This window comes from Bos javanicus, chromosome 8 (genome assembly GCF_032452875.1).
Source record: "Bos javanicus breed banteng chromosome 8, ARS-OSU_banteng_1.0, whole genome shotgun sequence".
Classification (NCBI taxonomy): domain Eukaryota; kingdom Metazoa; phylum Chordata; class Mammalia; order Artiodactyla; family Bovidae; genus Bos; species Bos javanicus.
Window position 1 is genome coordinate 65,062,978 of NC_083875.1, and position 23,381 is coordinate 65,086,358.

Genomic DNA, 23,381 nt, shown 5'->3' on the forward strand with positions numbered 1-23,381 from the left:
CACAAGTCACAGGTCATTCTGAGTTTTTGCTTTTATGATATCATTTTCAAAAATCTTCAGCAACTTCTGTATTCATTCTTGGTTTCCAGTCACGTCCTTTGAAGACCTGAACTCACACAGAGAGTTGCTGTGAAGCCAGAAGATTATTTCTATTCAAGGACCATGCTGTTTCTTCTTCATCAGGATTGTGTGTAATTTCATAGACAAAATGTACACACAGGGACCTTACCAACTCACATGAGACCTTTAACACTTACGAATTTCCAGCTAGCCAAATCTTTTCTCTAGATTTCATTTTTCCCCTTGGCTAACACAAGCTCTTTCTCTCAATTTTCTCCTTTTTCTGATCACAATTAAATACAGAAGAGGGTCTCATCCCTTTAATGACCTGTTGGGAGGGAAAAAGTTGTGGGACAATAACATCCACTGGATCATGGAAAAAGCAAGAGAGTTCCAGAAAAGCATCTATTTCTGCTTTATTGACTATGCCAAAGCCTTTGACTGTGTGGATCACAATAAACTGTGGAAAATTCTGAAAGAGATGGGAATACCAGACCATCTGATCTGCCTCTTGAGAAATGTGTATGCAGGTCAGGAAGCAACAGTTAGAACTGGACATGGAACAACAGACTGGTTCCAAATAGGAAAAGGAGTTCATCAAGGCTGTATATTGTCACCCTGTTTATTTAACTTATATGCAGAGTACATCATGAGAAACACTGGACTGGAAGAAACACAAGCTGGAATCAAGATTGGTGGGAGAAATATCAATAACCTCAGATATGCACATGACACCACTCTTATGGCAGAAAGTGAAGAGGAACTCAAAAGCCTCTTGATGAAAGTGAAAGAGGAGAGTGAAAAAGTGGGCTTAAAGCTCAACATTCAGAAAACAAAGATCATGGCATCCGGTCCCATCACTTCATGGGAAATAGATGGGGAAACAGTGGAAACTGTGTCAGACTTTATTTTTCTGGGCTCCAAAATCACTGCAGATGGTGACTGCAGCCATGAAATTAAAAGACGCTTACTTCTTGGAAGGAAAGTTATGACCAACCTAGACAGCATATTCAAAAGCAGAGACATTACTTTGCCAACAAAGGTTCATCTAGTCAAGGCTATGGTTTTTCCTGTGGTCATGTATGGATGTGAGAGTTGGACTGTGAAGAAGGCTGAGCGCTGAAGAATTGATGCTTTTGAACTGTGGTATTGGAGAAGACTCTTGAGAGTCCCTTGGACTACAAGGAGATCCAACCAGTCCATTCTGAAGGAGATCAGCCCTGGGATTTCTTTGGAAGGAATGATGCTAAAGCTGAAACTCCAGTACTTTGGCCACCTCATGTGAAGAGTTGACTCATTGGAAAAGACTCTGATGCTGGGAGGGATTGGGGACAAGAGGAGAAAGGGACGACAGAGGATGAGATGGCTGGATGGCATCACTGACTTGATGGATGTGAGTCTGGGTGAACTCTGGGAGTTGGTGATGGACAGGGAGGCCTGGCGTGCTGCGATTCATGGGGTCGCAAAGAGTCAGACACGACTGAGCAACTGATCTGATCTGATTTGATCTGAAGGATTTATTAGAAGCTGGGTAGAATCTGAAATTGGCTTACCTCTGACACCCTCTGGTTTTCTTTTTTTTAATTTTTTATTGAAGGATAATTGCTTTACAGAATTTTGCTGTTTCCTATCAAATGTCAACATGAATCAGCCATAGGTATACATATATCCCCTCCCTTTTGAACCTCCCTCTCATCTCACTCCCCATCCCACCACTCTAGGTTGATACAGAGCCCCTGTTTGAGTTTCCTGAGCCATACAGCAAATTCCTATTAGTATCTGTTTTACATATGATAATTAAGTTTCCATTTTACGTTTTCTATACATCTCACCCTCTCCTCCCCTCTCCACATGTCCATAAGTCTATTCTCTATATCTGTTTCTCCATTGTTGCTATATAAATAAATTCTTCACTACCATTTTTATAGATTCTGTATATATGTGTTAGAATATGATACTTGGCTTTCCCTTTTGACTCACTTCACTCTGTATAATAGGTTCTAGGTTAATCCACTTCATTAAAACTGACTCAAATGTGTTCCTTTTCATGGCTGAGTAATATTCCATTGTGCATATGTACCACAAATTCTTTATCCATTCATCTTTCAGTGGACATCTAGGTTGCTTCCATGTTCTAGCTATTGTAAATAGTGCTGCAATGAACAGTGGGAATGATGTATCTTTTTCAATTTTGGTTTCCTCAGGGTATATGCCTAGGAGTGGGATTGCTGGGTCATATGGTAGTTTTATTCCTAGTTTTTTAAGGAATCTCCATACCGTCTTCCATAGTGGCTGTATCAATTTACATTCCCATCAACAGTGCAAGAGCATTCCCTCTTCTCCACAACCTCTCCAGCATTTATTGTTTGTAGACATTTTGACGAGGGCCATTCTAACTGCTGTGAGGTGATATCTCACTATAGTTTTGATTTGCACTTCTCTGATGATGAGCGATGTTGAGCATCTTTTCATGTGTTTGTTAGCCATCTGTATGTCTTCTTTGGAGAAATGCCTGTTTAGGTCTTTCCCCCACTTTTTGATTGGATTGTTTGTTTTTCTGGCACTGAGTTGTATGAGATGCTTGTATATTTTGGAAATTAATCCTTTGTTAGTTGTTTCATTTGCTATTATTTTCTCCCACTCTGAGGGTTGTCTTTTCACCTTGCTTATAGTTTCCTTTGCTGTGCAAAAGCTTTTAAGTTTAATCAGGTCCCACTTGTTTACTTTTGTTTTTATTTTTGTTACTCTAGGAGATGCGTCATAGAGGATCTTGCTTTGATTTATGTTATCAAGCGTTCTGCCTATGTTTTCCGCTAAGAGTTTTATAGTTTCTGGTCTTACATTTAGGTCTTTAATCCATTTTGAGTTTATCTTTGTGTATGGTGTTAGGAAGTGTTCTAGTCTCATTCTTTTATATGTAGCTGTCCAGTTTTACCAGCACCATTTATTGAAGAGGCTGTCTTTGCCCCATTGTATATTCTTGCCTCCTTTGTCAAAAATAAGGTACCCATAGGTGCATGGGTTTATTTCTGCTCTTTCTATCTTGTTCCATTGGTCTATATTTCTGTTTTTGTGCCAGTACCATACTGTCTTGATGACTGTAGCTTTGTAGTATAATCTGAAGTCAGGTTGATTCCTCCAGCTCCATTCTTCTTTCTCAAAACTGCTTTGGCTATTTGGGGTCTTTTGTGTTTCCATATGAATTGTGAAATTTTTTGTTCTAGTTCTGTGAAAAATGCCACTGGTAATTTGATAGGGATCACATTGAATCTATAGATTGTGTTTGGTAGTATAGTCATTTTCACAATATTGATTCTTTCTACCCAGGAACATGGAATATCTCTCATCTGTTTATGTCATCTTTATTTCATTAGTGTCTTATAATTTTCTGTGTATAGTTCTTTTGTCTCCTTAGGTAAGTTTATTCCTAGATATTTAATTCTTTTGTTACAATGGAGAATGCAATTGATTCCTTAATTTCTCTTTCTGAGTTTTCATTGTTAGTGTATAGAAATGCAAGTGATTTCTGTGTATTGATTTTGTATCCTGCAACTTCGCCAAATTCACTGATTAGCACTAGAAATTTTCTGATACTATCTTTAGGGTTTTCTATGTACAGTATCATGTCATCTGCAAACAGTGAGAGCTTTACTTCTTTTCCAGTCTGGATTCCTTTTACTTCTTTTTCTTTTCTGATTGCTGTAGCTAACACTTCCAGAACTATGTTGAATAATAGTGGTGGAAGTGGACACCTTTGTCTTATTCCTGATCTTAGGGGGAATGCTTTGTTTTTCACCATTGAGAATAATGTTTGCTGTAGGCTTATCATATATGGCCTTGGACTCAAGGAGAGCCAACCAGTCTATTCTAAAGGAGATCAGTCCTGTGTGTTCTTTGGAAGGAATGATGCTAAAGCTGAAACTCCAGTACTTTGGCCACCTCATGTGAAGAGTTGACTCATTGGAAAAGACTCTGATGCTGGGAGGGATTGGGGGCAGGAGGAGAAGGGGACGACAGAGGATGAGATGGCTGGATGGCATCACTGACTCAATGGATGTGAGTTTGAGTGAACTCTAGGAGTTGGTGATGGACAGGGAGGCCTGGCGTGCTGCAGTTCATGGGGTTGCAGAGTCGGACATGATTGAGCGACTGAACTGAACTGAACTGATGCTGAGGTAGGTTCCTTCTATGCCCATTTTTTGAAGAGTTTTAATAATAAATGGGTGCTGAATTTTGTCAAAGGCTTTTTCTGCATCTGTTGAGATTGTCATGTGGTTTTTATCAATTTGTTATTATGGTGTATCACATTGATTGATTTCTGTATTTTGAAGAATCCTTGCATCCCTGGAATAAACCCAACTTGATCATGGTGTACGAGCTTTTTGATGTGTTGCTGAATTGTTTGCTAAAATTTTGTTGAGGATTTTCGCATCTATGTTCATCAGTGATACTGACCTGTAGTTTTCTTTTTTTGTGTTGTCTTTGTCTGGTTTTGGAATCAGGGTGATGGTGGCCTCATAGAATGAATTTGGAAGTGTTCCTTCCTCTGCAGTTTTTTGAAAGAGTTTTAGAAGGACAGGCATTAGCTCTTGTCTAAATGATAGAATTCTCCTGTGAAGCTGTCTAGTCCTGGGCTTTTGTTTTTTGGGAGATTTTTGGTCACAGCTTCAATTTCAGTGTTTGTAATTGGGTTGTTCATAATTTCTATTTCTTCCTGGCTCAGTCTTGGAAGATTGAACTTTTCTAAGAATCTGTCTGTATCTTCCAGGTTATCTATTTTATTGCCATATAGTTGTTCATAATAGTCTCCTATAATCCTTTGTATTTCTGCATTGTCTGCTGTAACCTCTCCTTTTTCATTTCTAATTTTGTTGATTTGATTCTTCTCTTTTTCTTGATGAGTCTGGCTAAGGGTTTGACAATTTTGCTTATCTTCTCAAAGAACCAGCTTTTAGTTTTATTAATCTTTACTATTGTTTCTTTCATTTCTTTCTGCTCGGATCTTTATGATTTCTTTCCTTCTACTAATTTTGTTTTTTTTCTGTCTTCTTTTTCCAGTTGCTTTAGGTGTAAAGTGAGACTGTCTATTCAATGTTTTTCTTGTTTCTTGAGGTAGGATTGTATTGCTATAAACTTCCCCCTAGAACTGCTTTTGCTGCATCCCATAGGTTTTGAGTTGTTGTGTTCTCATTGTCATTTGTTTCTAGATTTTTTTTTCCCCTTTTGATTTCTTCAGTAACCTGTTGGTTATTTAGAAATGTGTTGTTTAATCTCCATGTGTTTGTGTTTCTTACAGTTTTTTCTTGTAATTGATATCTAGTCTCTAGCATTGTGGTTGGAGAAGATGCTTGATATGATTTCAATTTTCTTAAATTTACTGAGGTTTGTGACCCAAGATGTGGTCTATCCTGGAGAATGTTCCATGTACACTTGAGAAGAAGCTGTATTCTTCTGCATTTGGATGGAATGTCTGGAAGATATCAATGAGATCCATCTCATCTAATGTATCATTTAAGACTTGTGTTTCCTTATTAATTTTCTGTTTTGATGATCTGTCCATTGGTGTGAGTGGGGTATTGAAGTCTTCAATTATTGTTGCATTACTGTCAATTTCTCCTTTTATGTCTGTTAGTGTTTGTCTTATGTATTGAGGTGCTCCTATGTTGAGTGTATAGATATTTACAATTGTTATGTCTTCCTCTTGGATTAATCCCTTGATCATTATGTAGTGTCTATCCTTATCTCTTATAATCTTCTTTAAGGTTATTTTGTCTGATATGAGGACTGCTACTACAGCTTTCTATTGCTTCCTATTTGCATGGAATATATTTTTCCATCCTCTCACTTTCAGTCTATATGTGTCTTGAGGTCTGAAGTGGGTTTCTTGTAGACAGCATATATTTGGGTCTTGATTTTGTGTCCATTCAGCCAGTCTGGGTCTTTTGGTTGGAGCATTTAGTCCATTTACATTTAAAGTAATTATTGAGATATATGTTCCTATTGTCATTTTCTTAATTGTTTGGGGTTGATTTTGTAGATGGTTTTTCTTCTGTTGTATTTCTTGACTATATAAGTCCGTTTAACATTTGTTGTAAAGCTGGTTTAGTGGTACTGAATTCTCTTAACTTTTGCTTGTCTGAAAAGCTTTTTATTTCTCCATCAATTTTAAATGAGATACTTGCCAGGTACAGTAATCTTGGTTGTAAATTTTTCTCTTTCAGTACTTTAAATATATCCTGCCATTCCCTTCTGGCCTGCAAGAGTTTCTGCTGAAAGATCAGCTGTTAAGCATATGGGGTTTCCCTTGTATGTTACTTGTTGCATCTCCCTTGCTGCTTTCAACATTCTTTCTTCGTGTTTAGTCTTTGTTAGTTTGGTTAGTATGTGTCTTGGTGTGTTTCTCCTTGGGTTTATCCTCTTTGTGCCTCTTGGACCTGATTGACTATTTCCTTTTCCATGTTGGGGAACTTTTCAACTATAATATCTTCAAAAATTTTCTCATACCCTTTCTTTTTCTCTTCTTCTTCTGGGACCCTATAATTTGAATGTTGGTGTGTTTGATATGGTCCCAAAGGTCTCTGAGACTGTCCTCAGCCCTTTTCATTCTTTTTACTTTATTCTGCTCTTCACAAGTTATTTCAACCATTTTACCTTCCAGCTCACTGATTCGTTCTTCTGCTTCAGATATTCTGCTATTGATTCCTTTTTAGAGTATTTTTTTTTTCAGTAATTGTGTTGTTTGTCTCTGTATGTTTATTCTTTAATTCTTCTAGGTCTTTGTTAATTGATTCTTGCATTTTCTCCATTTTGTTTTCAATGTTTTTGATCATCTTTACTATCATTATTCTGAATTATTTTTCAGGTAATTTTTCTATTTCCTCTTCATTTATTTGGACTTCAGTGTTGCTAGTTTGTTCCTTCATTTGTGCAGGATTTCTCTGCCTTTTCATTTGTTTTTTAAAAGTTATTGTGTTTGAGGTTTCCTTTTCCTAGGCTTCAAGAAAAGTTGAATTCTTTCCTTGAAGAAGGTTTAATTTTTTCTCCCTTTTGGTTTCTGCCCTCCTAAGGTTGGTCCAGTGGTTTGTGTGAGGTTCCTATAGGGTGAGATTTGTGCTGAGTTTTTATTTGTTTGTTTTTCCTCTGATGGGCAAGGCTGAGTGAGGTGGTAATCCTATCTGCTGATGTTTGGGTTTGTATATTTGTTTTGTTTCTTGTTTAGATAAGGCATCCCACACAAGTTGCTATTCGTGGTTGGGTGATGCCAAATCTTGTATTCAAGTGATTTCCTTTGTAGGAGTTCTCACTATTTGATACTCCCTAGGGTTAGTTTTCTGGTAGTCTAGGGTCTTGGAGGCAGTGCTCCCACTCCAAAGGCTCAGGTGCTTGATCTAGAGTTTTGCATGTTTCTATATATTCTTTTCCCCTGGACAGGTACTCCTGTCTGCTCTCAGCTGGTGTTCTGTATGCACTTCTGTGTCTGAAGGTGTATTCCTGATGTATCTGTGAAGAGAGATGTACTCCACGTCCACTTACTTCTCTGCCATCTTGTTCTCCCTGGTTTCTAACTTTCTACTTTGAATTATAAGGGAATCCTGGGGGAAGAACATATTTGGGTCGCATAAGAATAACTGGTAAGGTAGGTGCACTCAAAAGAAACTTAATTGTAAGAGGACCTGCAGGATCTCTTGGAGATAATTTACTTCAAAAGAAAGAGAGCCTTGTATGACTTGTCAGACTCAGTGATGGAACATGATGGTCTATGAGGAGAGAGGCTCCAGGTACCAAAATGGGGAGATTTTACTTGAACCCACCCTGACCCCACCATCTAGGTGCATATGTTTGGCCTGAAAAGAAGGGAACAGTTAGCCAACTCAAAGAGCTTTCTGCCAAAATTGGTTGTGGGCTCCTCCAAGAGACTGAGAATGGAAGAAGGAAAGGATGAGCCAGCTGGAGTAGCAGTTCAGTTCAGTTCAGTTGCTCAGTTGTGTTTGACTCTTTGCAACCCCAGAGACTGCAGCATGCAGATTTCCCTGTCCATCACCAACTCCTGGAGCCTACTCAGACTCATGTCCTTCATGTCGGTGATGCCATCCAACCATCTCATCCTCTGTCGTCCCCTTCTCCTCCCACCTTCAATCTTTCCCAGCATGAGGGTCTTCCCCAGTGAGTCAGTTCTTTATATTAGGTGGCCAAAGTATTAGAGCTTCAGCTTCAACATCAGTCCTTTCAATGAATAATCAGGACTGATTTTCTTTAGGATTGACTGGTTGGATCCCCTTGCAGTCCAAGGGACTCTCAAGAGTCTTCTCCAACACCACAGTTCAAAAGGATCAATTCCTCAGTGCTCAGCTTTATTTATGGTCAAACTCTCACATCCATACATGACTGCTGGAAAAACCATAGCTTTGACTAGATAGCTTTGCCAGCAAAGTAATGTCTCTGCTTCTTAATATGCTGTTTGCTGCTGCTGCTGCTGCTGCTAAGTCGCTTCAGTCGTGTCCGACTCTGTGCAACCCCATAGACAGCAGCCCATCAGGCTCCCCTGTCCCTGGGATTCTCCAGGCAAGAACACTGGAGTGGGTTGCCATTTCCTTCTCCAATGCAAGAAAGTGAAAAGTGAAAGTGAACTCGCTCAGTCATGTCCGACTCTTCTCGATCCCATGGACTGCAGCCTACCAGGCTCCTCCGTCCATGGGATTTTCCAGGCAAGAGCACTGGAGTGGGGTGCCATCGCCTTCTCCGAATATGCTGTCTAAGTTGGTCATAGCTTTCTTCCAAGGAGTAAGCATCTTTTAATTTCATGGCTGCAGTCACCATCTGCAGTGATTTTGGAGCCCCCAAAAATAAAGTCTGTCACTGTTTCCCCATCTATTTGGCATGAAGTGATGGGACTGGATGCCATGATCTTAGTTTTTTGAATGTTGACATCTAAGCCAGCTTTTTCACTCTCTTCTTTCACTTTCATCAAGAGGTTCATTTAGTTCCTCTTTGCTTTCTGCCATAAGGGTGGTGTCATCTGCATATCTTATGTTATTGATATTTCTCCCAGCAATCTTGATTCCAGGTTGTGCTTCATCCAGTCTGGCATTTTGCATGATGATCTCTGCATAGAAGTTAAATAAGCAGGGTGACAACATACAGCCTTGATGTACTCCATTCCCAATTTGGAATCACTCTGTTGTTTCATGTTTGGTTCTAACTGTTGTTTCTTGACCTGCATATAGATTTCTCAGGAGGCAGGTAAGGTGGTCTGATATTCCCATCCTTTTAAAAATTTTCTCCAGTTTGTTGTGATCTACAGAGTCAAAGTCTTTAGTATACTAAATGAAGCAGATGTAGATTTTTCTGGAATTCCCTTGCTTCTTCTATGATCCAATGGATGTTGACAATTTGATTGCTGGTTCCTCTGCCTTTTCTAAATCCAGCTTGAACATCTGTAAGTTCTCAGTTCACAAACTCTTGAAGCCTGGCTTGGAAAATTTTGAGCATGACTTTGCTAGCATGTGAGATGAATGCAATTGTACAGTAGTTTAAACATTCTTTGACATTGCCTTTCTTTGGGATTGGAATGGAAACTAACCTTTTTCAGTCCTGTGCCACTGCTGAGTTTTCCTAATTTGCCAGCATATTGAGTGCAACACTTTCACAGCATCATCTTTTAGGACCTGAAATAGTTCAGCTGGAGTTCCATCGTCTCCACTAGCTTTGCTTGTAGTGATACTCCTAAGGCCCACTTGACTTCACATTATCCAGAATGTCTGGCTCTAGGTAAGCGATCACACCAGTGTGGTTATCTGGGTCATTAAGATCTGTGTATTCTTGCCATCTCTTCTTAATATCTTCTGCTTATGTTAGGTCTGTATCATTTCTGTCCTTTATTGTGTCCATTTTTGCATAAAATGTTCCCTTGGTATCTAATTTTCTTGAAGAGATCTCTAATCTTCCCCATTCTATTGTTTCCCTCGAATTCTTTGCATTGATCACTGAGGAAGGCTTTCTTATCTCTCCTTGCTATTCTTTGGAACTCTGCATTCAAATGGGTATATCTTTCCTTTTCTCCTTTGTTTTTCTCTTCTCTTCATGTCTCAGCTATTTGCAAGGCCTCTTCAGACAACCATTTTGCTTTTTTGCATTTCTTTTTCTTGGGGATGGTTTTGATCACTGCCTGTATAATATCACAAACCTCTGTCCATAGTTCTTCAGGTACTCTATCAGATCTCATCCCTTCAACGTATCTGTCACTTCCATTGTATAATTGTACAGGATTTGATGTAGGTCATACCTGAATGGTCAAGTGTTTTTCCCTACTTTCTTCAATATAAGTCTGAATTTGGTAATAAGAAGTTCATGATCTGAACCATGGTCAGATCCCAGTCTTCTTTTTGCTGACTGTATAGAGCTTTTCCATTTTCAGCTGCAAAGAATATAATCAACCTGATTTCAGTATTGACCATCTGGTGATATCCATGTGTAGGGTCTTCTCTTGTGTTGCTGGAAAAGGGTATTTGCTATGTCCAGGGCATTCTCTTTGCAAAACTCTATTAGCCTTTGCCCTGCTTCATTTTGTACTCCAAGGCCTAACTTGCCTGTTACTGCAGGTACCTCTTAACTTCCTTCTTTTACATTCCAGTCCCCTATGATGATAAAGACATCTTTTTTTTTTTTTTTTGGTGTTAGTTCTAGAAAGTCTTGTAAGTCATCATAGAACCACTCAACTTCAGCTTCTTTGGCATTAGTGGTTTGGGCATAGATTTGGATTACTGATATCGAATGGTTTGCCTTGGAAATGAAAAGAGAATCATTCTGTCATTTTTAAGATTGCACCCAAGTACTGTATTTTGGACTCTTTTGTTGACTATAAGGGCTACTCCATTTCTTCTATGGGATTCTTGCCCACAGTAGTAGATATAATGGTCATGAATTAAATCCGCCCATTCCAGTCCATTTTAGTTAACTGATTCCTTAAATGTCAATGTTCACTCTTACCATCTCCTGTTTTACCACTTTCAATTTACCTTTTTTCATGGACCTAACATTCCAAGTTCCTATACAATATTGTTCTTTATAGCATTGGACTTTACTTCTATCACCAGTAACATCTACAACTGGGCACTGTTTTCACTTTGGCTCCATCTCTTCATTCTTTCTGCTGTTATTTCTCCAGTCTTCTCCAGTAGCATATTGAGCACCTACCAACCTGGGGAATTCATCTTTCAATGTCATATCTTTTTGCCTTTTCATATTGTTCATGGGGTTCTCAAGGCAAGAATACTGAAGTGGTTTGCCATTCCCTTCTCCAGTGGACCACGTTTTTTCAGAAGTCTCCATCATGACCCATCTGTCTTGGGTGGCCCTGTATGGTAGGCCTCATAGTTTTATTGAGTCAGACAAGGCTGTGATCCATGTGATCAGATTGGTTAGTTTTCTGTGATTGTGGTTTTTATTCTGTCTTCCCTCTTGATGGATAAGAATAAGAGGCTTGTGGAAGCTTCCTGATGGGAGGGACTGGCTGTGGGGGAATCTGGGTCTTCTTCTGATAAGCAGGGCCATGCTCAGTAAATCTTTAATCCAATTTTCTGTTGATATGCAAGGCTGTGCTCCCTGAGGCCAAGCTATGGTAGGGGTAATGGCGACAATGGCAACCTCCTTCAAAAAGACTTATGCTAGCACTGTTGTATTCAGTGCCCCCGACCCTGCAGCAGGTCACTGTTGACCCACGCCTCTGCGGGAGATTCCCGTACACTTGCAGGCAAGTCTGGCTCGGTCTCTTGTTGGGTCACTGCTTCTTTCTCCTGGAGTAGCAGTGGGCATCAAGCGATGATATGTAAGCAAGCTAAGGACATTCAAGGTACATCACCTATACAGCTTGCTTCCTTACCAGACCTGCAATCTGGATCAGGGATTCATTTCTTCCATCTGGCTGGAAGATCTACAAGATGCCCCATGTCAATAATAACCTCTTTTCTTTTATATTTTTGCCTTTCTCAAGATTTGACTCATAGCTCAATACATCTCCGTTCAACTGTTTGTCTTGTGATATGTGGCCATACCATGACAGTTCTGCAAATCTGCTCCTTTTCAACAAAGTGAACACCTTCACTGCCATATTTAGTATGAGGATCCTCCCATCAAGTCTCTGAGACCCTTCTAGGGTTAAAATACTAAAATTATTCTATTTCACAGTGCTAAAAAATCTTTCCAACCCCTTTCCCTGTCTTCATCTTCGATTCCCTGAGATTCTTCCCTTCAGTCTTATGCTTCTGGATGAGTAATAAATAGCTCTACAATTTTATCTGATAGTCACAGGGATATCATGAGCTTGCCAGTCTTCACGTGATAATAGTTACTACCAATGATGATAACAGGAACCACTTACTAGGTAGCTACTATGTGTTTTTACATGTATTATCTCATATACATATTTTCTTTCTTTTTAAAAAGATTTATTTATTTGCTGCACTGGGTCTTAGTTGTGGCATGCAGTATCTTCAATCTTCACTGTTGCATGTGGGATCTACTTCCCTGATCAGGGGTCAAACCCAGCCCCCTGCATTGGGAGTGCGAGTCTTAGTTGCTGAACTACCAGGGAAGACCCTCATATATGTATTTTCCCTTTATACATGAAAGAACTGATACACAGGAGCCTAAATAACTTTTTTCAAAGTTCCTGAGCTATTAAGGATCTGGAGTGATATATCAGGGTTCAAATGACATCCTCAAAAGAGATGATTAAAGAAAGTTTAATGAAGGGACAGTTTTAAGGTGTGAGCAGAGTTACAGATAATCTGCAAGGGGTGATAAAACAAACCTTGGATAGAAATGGCAGAAAGCTTCCACTATCCTTGGGCACAAGGGTGAAAGAAGGATCAGTGGTTACTGGAAGCTGGAGTGAAAACTGTAAAAGAGAGACACCTGTCAGGAGCAGCCACAGCCAAACTGCAGTCTAGCAGAGTGGGAACTGGGAAAGTAAACATCCTGACCTCACTTTCAATCCTCAGATTACCTACCAGAACCTCCCATTGGCTAAACCCAACAAGAAGCAAGAGAATAAACCTTGAGTCAGCCTCCTAGCACACAGAGCAAGGTGAAGGGTGGAAAGTGGGTCTGAAGGAAAATGAAGAACAACCCTCAGAAGTGAGATACAAACACTGGGATGTCTAACTCCAAAGCCCTTGATCTTGTCAAAATGCCATGATAACTTTATCTCAAACTAAGAGCTCACTGAAAGCAAAATGGCTGTCTGAGAAGGCCTTACAAATACCTGTGAAAAGAAGAGAATTGAAAAGCAAAGGAGAAAAGAAAAGATATACCCATTTGAATGCAGAGTTTCAAAGAATAGCAAGGAGAGATAAGAAAGCCATCCTCAGAGATCAATGCAAAGAAATAGAGAAAAACAATAGAATGTGAAAGACGAAAGATCTCTTCAAGAAAATTAGAGATACCAAGGGAATATTTCATGCAAAAATGGGCACAATGAAGGACAGAAATGGTAGGGATATAACAGAAGCAGAAGATATTAAGAAGAGGTGGCAAGAATACACAGAAGAACTGTACAAAAAAGATCTTCATGACCCAGATAATCATGATGGTATGATCACTTACTTACCTGGACCAGACATTCTGGAATGCAAAGTCAAGTGGGCCTTAGGAAGCATCACTATGAACAAAGCTAGTGGAGGTGATGGAATTCCAGTTGAGCTAGTTCAAATCCTGAAAGATGATGCTGTGAAAGTGCTGCACTCAATATGCCAGCACATTTGGAAAACTCAGCAGTGGCCACAGGACTGGAAAAGGTCAGTTTTCATTTCAATCCCAAAGAAAGGCAATGCCAAAGAATGTTCAAACTATCACACAATTGCACTCATCTCACACACAAGTAAAGTAATGCTCAAAATTCTCCAAGCCAGGCTTCAACAATACGGGAACTTCCAGATGTTCAAGCTGGGTTTAGAAAAGGTAGAGGAACCAGAGATCAAGTTGTCAACATCTGCTGGATCGTGAAAAAAGCAAGAGAGTTCCAGAAAAACATCTACTTCTGCTTTATTGACTATACCAAAGCCTTTGACTGTGTGGATCACAATAAACTGTGGAAAATTCTGAAAGAGATGGGAATACCAGACCACCTGACCTGCCTCTTGAGAAATCTGTACGCAGGTCAGGAAGCAACAGTTAGAACTGGACATGGAACAACAGACTGGTTCCAAATTGGGAAAGGATTATGTCAAGGCTGTATATTGTCACCCTGCTTATTTAACTTATATGCAGAGAACATCATGAGAAATGCTGGGCTGGATGAAGAACAAGCTGGAATCAAGATTGGTGGGAGAAATATCAATAACCTCAGATATGCAGATGATACCACCCTTATGGCAGAAAGTGAAGAACTCAAGAGCCTCTTGATAAAAGTGAGAGGAGAGTGAAAAAGTTGGCTTAAAGCTCAACATTCAGAAAACTAAGATCATGGCATCCGGTCCCATCATTTCATGGCAAATAGAAGGGAAAAAAGGTGGAAACAATGATAAACTTTATTTTGGGGGGGGGGGGGGCGAGGATCCAAAATCACTGGGGATGATAACTACAGCCATGAAATTAAAAGAAGCTTGCTCCTTGGAAGAAAAGTTATGACCAACCTAGACAGCATATTAAAAAGTGGAGACATTACTTTGCCAACAAAGGTCCACTTAGTCAAAGCTATGGTTTTTTCAGTAGTCATGTATGGATGTGAGATGGACTATAAAGAAAGCTAAGCACTGAAGAATTGATGCTTTTGAACTATGGTGTTGGAGAAGACTCTTGAGAGTCCCTTGAACTGCAAGGAGATCCAACCAGTTCATCCTAAAGGAAATTAGTCCTGAATATTCATTGGAAGGACCGATGCTGAAGCTGAAACTCCAATACTTTGACCACCTGATGCAAAGAACTGACTCATTGGAAAAGACCCTGATGCTGGGGAAGATTGAAGGTGGGAGGAGAAGGGGACGATAGAGGATGAGATGGTTGGATGGGATCACTAACTCAATGGACATGAGTTTCAGTAAACTCTGGGAGTTGGCGATGGACAGGGAGGGCTGGTGTGCTGCAGTCCATGGGGTCACAAAAAGTTGGACACTACTGAGCAACTGAGCTGAACTGAAGAGCTCATGATTTCTAATATTTGATCTCCAAATTCAACTTCCATTGTCAGATATGTGTCTCAGGCACTCATTCACTTCCCAGATAACCTTATTTCTTCCAAGTTATTCTTGCAAATAATGACCTGAAGAAGCAGAGAAGAGAGCTGTTCCAGCACCCATAGGTTCTGCATTGTCCTATTCACATGGCTTCCCTTGTGGCTCAGCTGGTAAAGAATCTGCCTGCAATGTGGGAGGCCTGGGTTCGATCCCTAGGTTGGGAAGATCCTCTGGAGAAGGGAAAGGCTACCCACTGCAGTATTCTGGCCTGGAGAATTTCATGGTCTGTATAGTCCATGGGATCGCAAAGAGTCGGACACGACTGAGAGACTTGCATACACCTTCAGTGCAGAAGAATTCCTGTAGATATTGGTGATAGCATTTGCCCACACAAATGATTCGTTAAGATTGGGATATCTTAGCAGATTCTGCCACAGCCCAGACACATGCTTCAGGAAGTCAGTCCTCTCCTGACTGGAGGACTAGTACAACCCACACTCCTTTAAAATCTTTTATACTCCTTGATCTCTTTGGTCTTTATCCTCCTTCCCTGTCTACCTCTTTCTTAAGGAGGAAAACCAACAGATATTCCCCAAGCTCTTTCACATTCTCCTCAATCAGGGACTCTGTTAAGACTCCCAGTGACATCTGGTTACTGAGTCATTGTATAACCAACATGCCCTTATCCATGGGTATCTTCTGTGACTTTCCCCAGAGATGAGGAAATAGGAATTTTATTGGTCAGTTCTCAGGACAAGAATTGGGCCACTTTTTCAAGAAGGCAATATCATTTCTTCTTCAAAAAATAATGTAAAATAAAACATAATTAAGTATGCAGAAAATCCTAAGAAATCTATTAAAAAAAACCTTCTAGAATTAATAAATGAATCTAGGAAGGTCATGGGTTACAAAGAAAATATATAAAATCAATTGTATTTTTATAGACTATCAGTGAAAAACTAGAAAATAAAAATCAAAGAAACAGTATCTATTACAGTTAAAAATGAAATAGGAATATATTTAGTACATACATGCAAGACCTATACATTGAAAACTATAAAATGTTGCTATTATAAATTGAGAATATCTAAATAAACTGAGAGACATACATATGTTCATGAATTGCAAGTCTCAATATTGTTAAGATATCAGTTTTCTCTAAATTGATTGTAAATTCAACGTTATCTCTGTCAAAACCCCAGGAGTCATTTTTTGCAGAAACTGACACACTGATTCTAAAATATAAATGGAATTGCAAATGATATAAAATATTTGACACAATTTTTAAAAAGGAGCAGAAAGTTGGAAGACTTACTCTACCTGAGTTCAAGACTTAGTATAAAACTATAGAACTCAAGCTGTGTGATACTGGTGTAAGGATAGGGAAATGGATCGATGGATTAGATAGTTCACATACATATATTTTCAAAAAGGTGCCAAGGTAATTCAAAGGGGGGAAAGGACAATCTTCAACAAATGTTGAAGGAATTACTAAATGTCTTTATGCAGAAAAAATGAACCTCAACTATTATGTCATATTATACCAAAAATTAACTTGAAGTAGATCACAGAATAAAACAAAACTAAAACTATAAAACTCCTAGAGGAAGACATAAGAAAAAACCCTTGAGAACTTGAAACAGGCAATATTTTTTTTTCAAGACACAAAAGGCTTGAAACATAAAATAAACAAACTAATAAATTTAATAGCAAGAGTCCTGAGGCTACTGCCCAGGCAGTTTAGCTTGGCACCTAGATGAGTCTCTTTCCCTTTGCTTATTTTTGTCCTGTGTTAAGCATGTTGAACTGACCCTTGGCAGAAGCTCTGGAGTTCTACATGGCTTAAGTAAAAGTTCTCCAGACTAACTTGCCAAAGCTCTCTGTGCTGCACTGGGTCTCAGTCTCAGCTAACAATAAAATGTTGAGTTTGCCTTTGTTCTTTATGAACGTGTATCTTTGTAAACACATAAAGAAAAGAAGAGGCTGAGCTAAGACAAAATTTATGCTTTCCTGGGTCTTAGGCCAAAATAATAGCCAACTTCGTTAATGCTCCATGATTAGCACAGGCTTAACGTACTGTTGCCAAGCTTTGTCTCATTCCATGGTTTAAGAACCAGTGTCTTAAGTTAAATTAGAATCCTTAAACTTAATTAACTGGAGGCCACATTTTTTTACCCTTCCTGAAGAAGGAGAACTCTTCCCAAGAGGGTGTATCTCCATAACCCTCACTGTCACCTTTGGAATACAGTGTATCAAGATTGCTGTGGATACTGTCTCCACTACTGAAGCCCAAATGCTGCTAAAGGATCCAACCCTGGCTTAACAGAAGGCATGGACATTGATAAAGATGCATCTCTCCTTATAGGACTCAGAGATGTTTTAACTGGTTGAAACTCCCACAAGCTCTCTAAATCCCTGTCTTCAGGGTCAGGACAATGAGATAGGTCACAGAAATCTAAAGACAAAAGCAGTTGAGGCTGAAGACATCCTTTGAAGGAAGAGCACACGTCAGTGACCTCATAGATATGATTCCAAACACTGTACCTCTGGCTTAGTCCCTGACTAGCTCTGGACCTGTGGACTTGAATCTCTATTCTTCTTCATGAACTCATCAATTTCTGAATTTCTGATCATGCTGAAAGCTCCCCTCAGAACCTCATGATTCTAGAAATGTCTTTAGCATCAGAGGCGTTCCTTTCAGTATAATCCCAGCTGACCTGCTTTATCCAACACTGGTTGCTATTTTATAATAAGAGCACAGAACTGAGGGAAGCTTTTGAGGTTTTGTAGCATCTCTGTCTCACACCTTTTAGTTCAGCCTTTTTCTGGCCTTGGAGACACAAATTGGTCCTTAACTTCCTGATAATTACTCTCTGTTTAGGGAAGAACTGGAACAAGCGTCACAATTTTTTGAGCTAAGACCTGCCCTGTTTACAAGGTTGGTATGAGGGTCAAAAGAGAAAATGTAAAGTACATGTGTGAAACACACACACACATTCTGCACATAAGGACTATTACATAAAATGCATCTTCCATTTGAGGATGCATTAATGAGATCCTCAGTCTGAAAACAGTACAAAATTAACTAGCAGAAACCTAATTTGAGCTCTAGATTTACACCAGAAAAATAAATAAATAAAAGCAGTGCACTCTTTTTTTTTTTTTTTTACATGTTTCAATGCCATTCTCCCAAATCTTCCCACCCTCTGCATCTCCCACAGAGTCCATAAGCCTGTTCTATACATCAGTGTCTCTTTTGCTGTCTCGTATACAGGGTTATCGTTACCATCTTTCTAAATTCCATATATATGCGTTAGTATACTGTATTGGTGTTTTTCCTTCTGGCTTACTTCACTCTGTATAATAGGCTCCAGTTTCATCCACCTCATTAGAACTGATTCAAATGTATTCTTTTTAATGGCTGAGTAATACTCCATTGTGTATATGTACCACTGCTTTCTTTATCCATTCATCTGCTGATGGACATCTAGGTTGCTTCCATGTCCTGGCTATTATAAACAGTGCTGCGATGAACATTGGGGTACACGTGTCTCTTTCCCTTCTGGTTTCCTCAGTGTGTATGCCCAGCAGTGGGATTTCTGGATCATAAGGCAGTTCTATTTCCAGTTTTTTAAGGAATCTCCACACTGTTCTCCATAGTGGCTGTACTAGTTTGCATTCCCACCAACAGTGTAAGAGGGTTCCCTTTTCTCCACACCCTCTCCAGCATTTATTATTTGTAGACTTTTGGATCGCAGCCATTCTGACTGGTGTGAAATGGTATCTCATAGTGGTTTTGATTTGCATTTCTCTGATAATGAGTGACGTTGAGCATCTTTTCATGTGTTTGTTAGCCATCTGTATGTCTTCTTTGGAGAAATGTCTATTTAGATCTTTGGCCCATTTTTTGATTGGGTCATTTATTTTTCTGGAGTTGAGCTGTAGGAGTTGCTTGTATATTTTTGAGATTAGTTGTTTGTCGGTTGCTTCATTTGCTATTATTTTCTCCCATTCTGAAGGCTGTCTTTTCACCTTGCTAATAGTTTCCTTTGATGTGCAGAAGCTTTTAAGTTTAATTAGGTCCCATTTGTTTATTTTTGCTTTTATTTCCAATATTCTGGGAGGTGGATCATAGAGGATCCTGCTGTGATGTATGTCAGAGAGTGTTTTGCCTATGTTCTCCTCTAGGAGTTTTATAGTTTCTGGTCTTACATTGAGATCTTTAATCCATTTTGAGTTTATTTTTGTATATGGTGTTAGAAAGTGTTCTAGTTTCATTCTTTTACAAGTGGTTGACCAGATTTCCCAGCACCACTTGTTAAAGAGATTGTCTTTAATCCATTGTATATTCTTGCCTCCTTTGTCAAAGATAAGGTGTCCATATGTGCGTGGATTTATCTCTGAGCTTTCTATTTTGTTCCATTGATCTATATTTCTGTCTTTGTGCCAGTACCATACTGTCTTGATAACTGTGGCTTTGTAGTAGAGCCTGAAGTCAGGTAGGTTGATTCCTCCAGTTCCATTTTTCTTTCTCAAGATCGCTTTGGCTATTCGAGGTTTTTTGTATTTCCATACAAATTGTGAAATTATTTGTTCTAGCTCTGTGAAGAATACTGTTGGTAGCTTGATAGGGATTGCATTGAATCTATAAATTGCTTTGGGTAGTATACTCATTTTCACTATATTGATTCTTCCAATCCATGAACATGGTATATTTCTCCATCTATTAGTGTCCTCTTTGATTTCTTTCACCAGTGTTTTATAGTTTTCTATATATAGGTCTTTAGTTTCTTTAGGTAGATATATTCCTAAGTATTTTATTCTTTCCGTTGCAATGGTGAATGGAATTGTTTCCTTAATTTCTCTTTCTGTTTTCTCATTATTAGTGTATAGGAATGCAAGGGATTTCTGTGTGTTGATTTTATATCCTGCAACTTTACTATAATCATTGATTAGTTCTAGTAATTTTCTGGTGGAGTCTTTAGGGTTTTCTATGTAGAGGATCATGTCATCTGCAAATAGTGAAAGTTTTACTTCTTCTTTTCCAATTTGGATTCCTTTTATTTCTTTTTCTGCTCTGATTGCTGTGGCCAAAACTTCCAAAACTATGTTGAATAGTAATGGTGAAAGTGGGCACCCTTGTCTGGTTCCTGACTTTAGAGGAAATGCTTTCAATTTTTCACCATTGAGGATAATGTTTGCTGTGGGTTTGTCATATATAGCTTTTATTATGTTGAGGTATGTTCCTTCTGTTCCTGCTTTCTGGAGAGTTTTTATCATAAATGGGTGTTGAATTTTGTCAAAGGCTTTCTCTGCATCTATTGAGATAATCATATGGTTTTTGTTTTTCAATTTGTTAATGTGGTGTATTACATTGATTGATTTGTGGATATTGAAGAATCCTTGCATCCCTGGGATACAGCCCACTTGGTCATGGTGTATGATCTTTTTAATGTGTTGTTGGATTCTGATTGCTAGAATTTTGTTTAGGATTTTTGCATCTATATTCATCAGTGATATTGGCCTGTAGTTTTCTTTTTTTGTGGGATCTTTGTCAGGTTTTGGTATTAGGCTGATGGTGGCCTCATAGAATGAGTTTGGAAGTTTACCTTCCTCTGCAATTTTCTGGAAGAGTTTGAGCAGGATAGGTGTTAGCTCTTCTCTAAATTTTTGGTAGAATTCAGCTGTGAAGCCGTCTGGACCTGGGCTTTTGTTTGCTGGAAGATTTTTGATTTCAGTTTCAATTTCCGTGCTTGTGATGGGTCTGTTAAGATTTTCTATTTCTTCCTGGTCGAGTTTTGGAAAGTTGTACTTTTCTAAGAATTTGTCCATTTCTTCCTTGTTGTCCATTTTATTGGCATATAATTATTGATAATAGTCTCTTATGATCCTTTGTATTTCTGTGTTGTCTGTTGTGATCTCTCCATTTTCGTTTCTAATTTTATTGATTTGATTTTTCTCCCTTTGTTTCTTGATGAGTCTGGTTAATGGTTTATCAATTTTATTTATCCTTTCAAAGAACCAGCTTTTGGCTTTGTTGATTTTTGCTATGGTCTCTTTTGTTTCTTTTACATTTATTTCTGCTCTAATTTTTAAGATTTCTTTCCTTCTACTAACCCTGGGGTTCTTCATTTCTTCCTTTTCTAGTTGCTTTAGGTATAGAGTTAGGTTATTTATTTGACTTTTTTCTTGTTTCTTGAGGTGTGCCTGTATTGCTATGAACTTTCCCCTTAAGACTGCTTTTACTGTGTCCCACAGGTTTTGGGTTGTTGTGTTTTCATTTTCATTCGTTTCTATGCAAATTTTGATTTCTTTTTTGATTTCTTCTGTGATTTGTTGGTCATTCAGCAGGGTGTTGTTCATCCTCCATATGTTGGAATTTTTAATAGTTTTTCTCCTGTAATTGAGATCTAATCTTACTGCATTGTGGTCAGAAAAGATGCTTGGAATGATTTCTATTTTTTTGAATTTACCAAGGCTAGCTTTATGGCCCAGGATGTGATCTATCCTGGAGAAGGTTCCATGTGCGCTTGAGAAAAAGGTGAAATTCATTGTTTTGGGATGAAATGTCCTATAGATATCAATTAGGTCTAACTGGTCTATTGTATCGTTTAAAGTTTGTGTTTCCTTGTTAATTTTCTGTTTAGTTGATCTATCCATAGGTGTGAGTGGGGTATTAAAGTCTCCCACTATTATTGTGTTATTGTTAATTTCTCCTTTCATACTTGTTAGCATTTGTCTTACATACTGCGGTGCTCCCATGTTGGGTGCATATATATTTATAATTGTTGTATCTTCTTCTTGGATTGATCCTTTGATCATTATGTAGTGACCTTCTTTGTCTCTTTTTACAGCCTTTGTTTTAAAGTCTATTTTATCTGATATGAGTATTGCTACTCCTGCTTTCTTTTGGTCCCTATTTGCATGGAAAATCTTTTTCCAGCCCTTCACTTTCAGTCTGTATGTGTCCCCTGTTTTGAGGTGGGTCTCCTGTAGACAACATATGTAGGGGTCTTGTTTTTGTATCCATTCAGCCAGTCTTTGTCTTTTGGTTGGGGCATTCAACCCATTTACGTTTAAGGTAATTACTGATAAGTATGATCCCGTTGCCATTTACTTTATTGTTTGGGGTTCGAATTTATACACCATTTTTGTGTTTCCTGTCCAGAGAATATCCTTTAGTATTTGTTGGAGAGCTGGTTTGGTGGTGCAGAATTCTCTCAGCTTTTGCTTGTCTGAGAAGCTTTTGATTTCTTCTTCATACTTGAATGAAATCCTTGCTGGGTACAATAATCTGGGCTGTAGGTTATTTTCTTTCATCATTTTAAGTATGTCTTGCCATTCCCTCCTGGCTTGAAGAGTTTCTATTGAAAGATCAGCTGTTATCCTTATGGGAATTCCCTTGTGTGTTATTTGTTGTTTTTCCCTTGCTGCTTTTAATATTTGTTCTTTGTGTTTGATCTTTGTTAATTTGATTAATATGTGTCTTGGGGTGTTTCGCCTTGGGTTTATCCTGTTTGGGATTCTCTGGGTTTCTTGGACTTGGGTGATTATTTCCTTCCCCAGTTTAGGGAAGTTTTCAACTATTATCTCCTCAAGTATTTTCTCATGGTCTTTCTTTTTGTCTTCTTCTTCTGGAACCCCTATGATTCGAATGTTGTAGCGTTTAATATTGTCCTGGAGGTCTCTGAGATTGTCCTCATTTCTTTTAATTCGTTTTTCTTTTATTCTCTCTGATTCATTTATTTCTACCATTCTACCTTCTAATTCACTAATCCTATCTTCTGCCTCTGTTATTCTACTATTTGTTGCCTCCAGAGTGTTTTTAATTTCATTTATTGCATTATTCATTATATATTGACTCTTTTTTATTTCTTCTAGGTCCTTGTTAAACCTTTCTTGCATCTTCTCAATCCTTGTCTCCAAGCTATTTATGTGTGATTCCATTTTAATTTCAAGATTTTGGATCAATTTCACTATCATTATTCGGAATTCTTTATCAGGTAGATTCCCTATCTCTTCCTCTTTTGTTTGGTTTGGTGGGCATTTATCCTGTTCCTTTATCTGCTGGCTCTTCCTCTGTCTCTTCATCTTGTTTAAATTGCTGAGTTTGGGGTGTCCTTTCTGTATTCTGGCAGTTTGTGGAGTTCT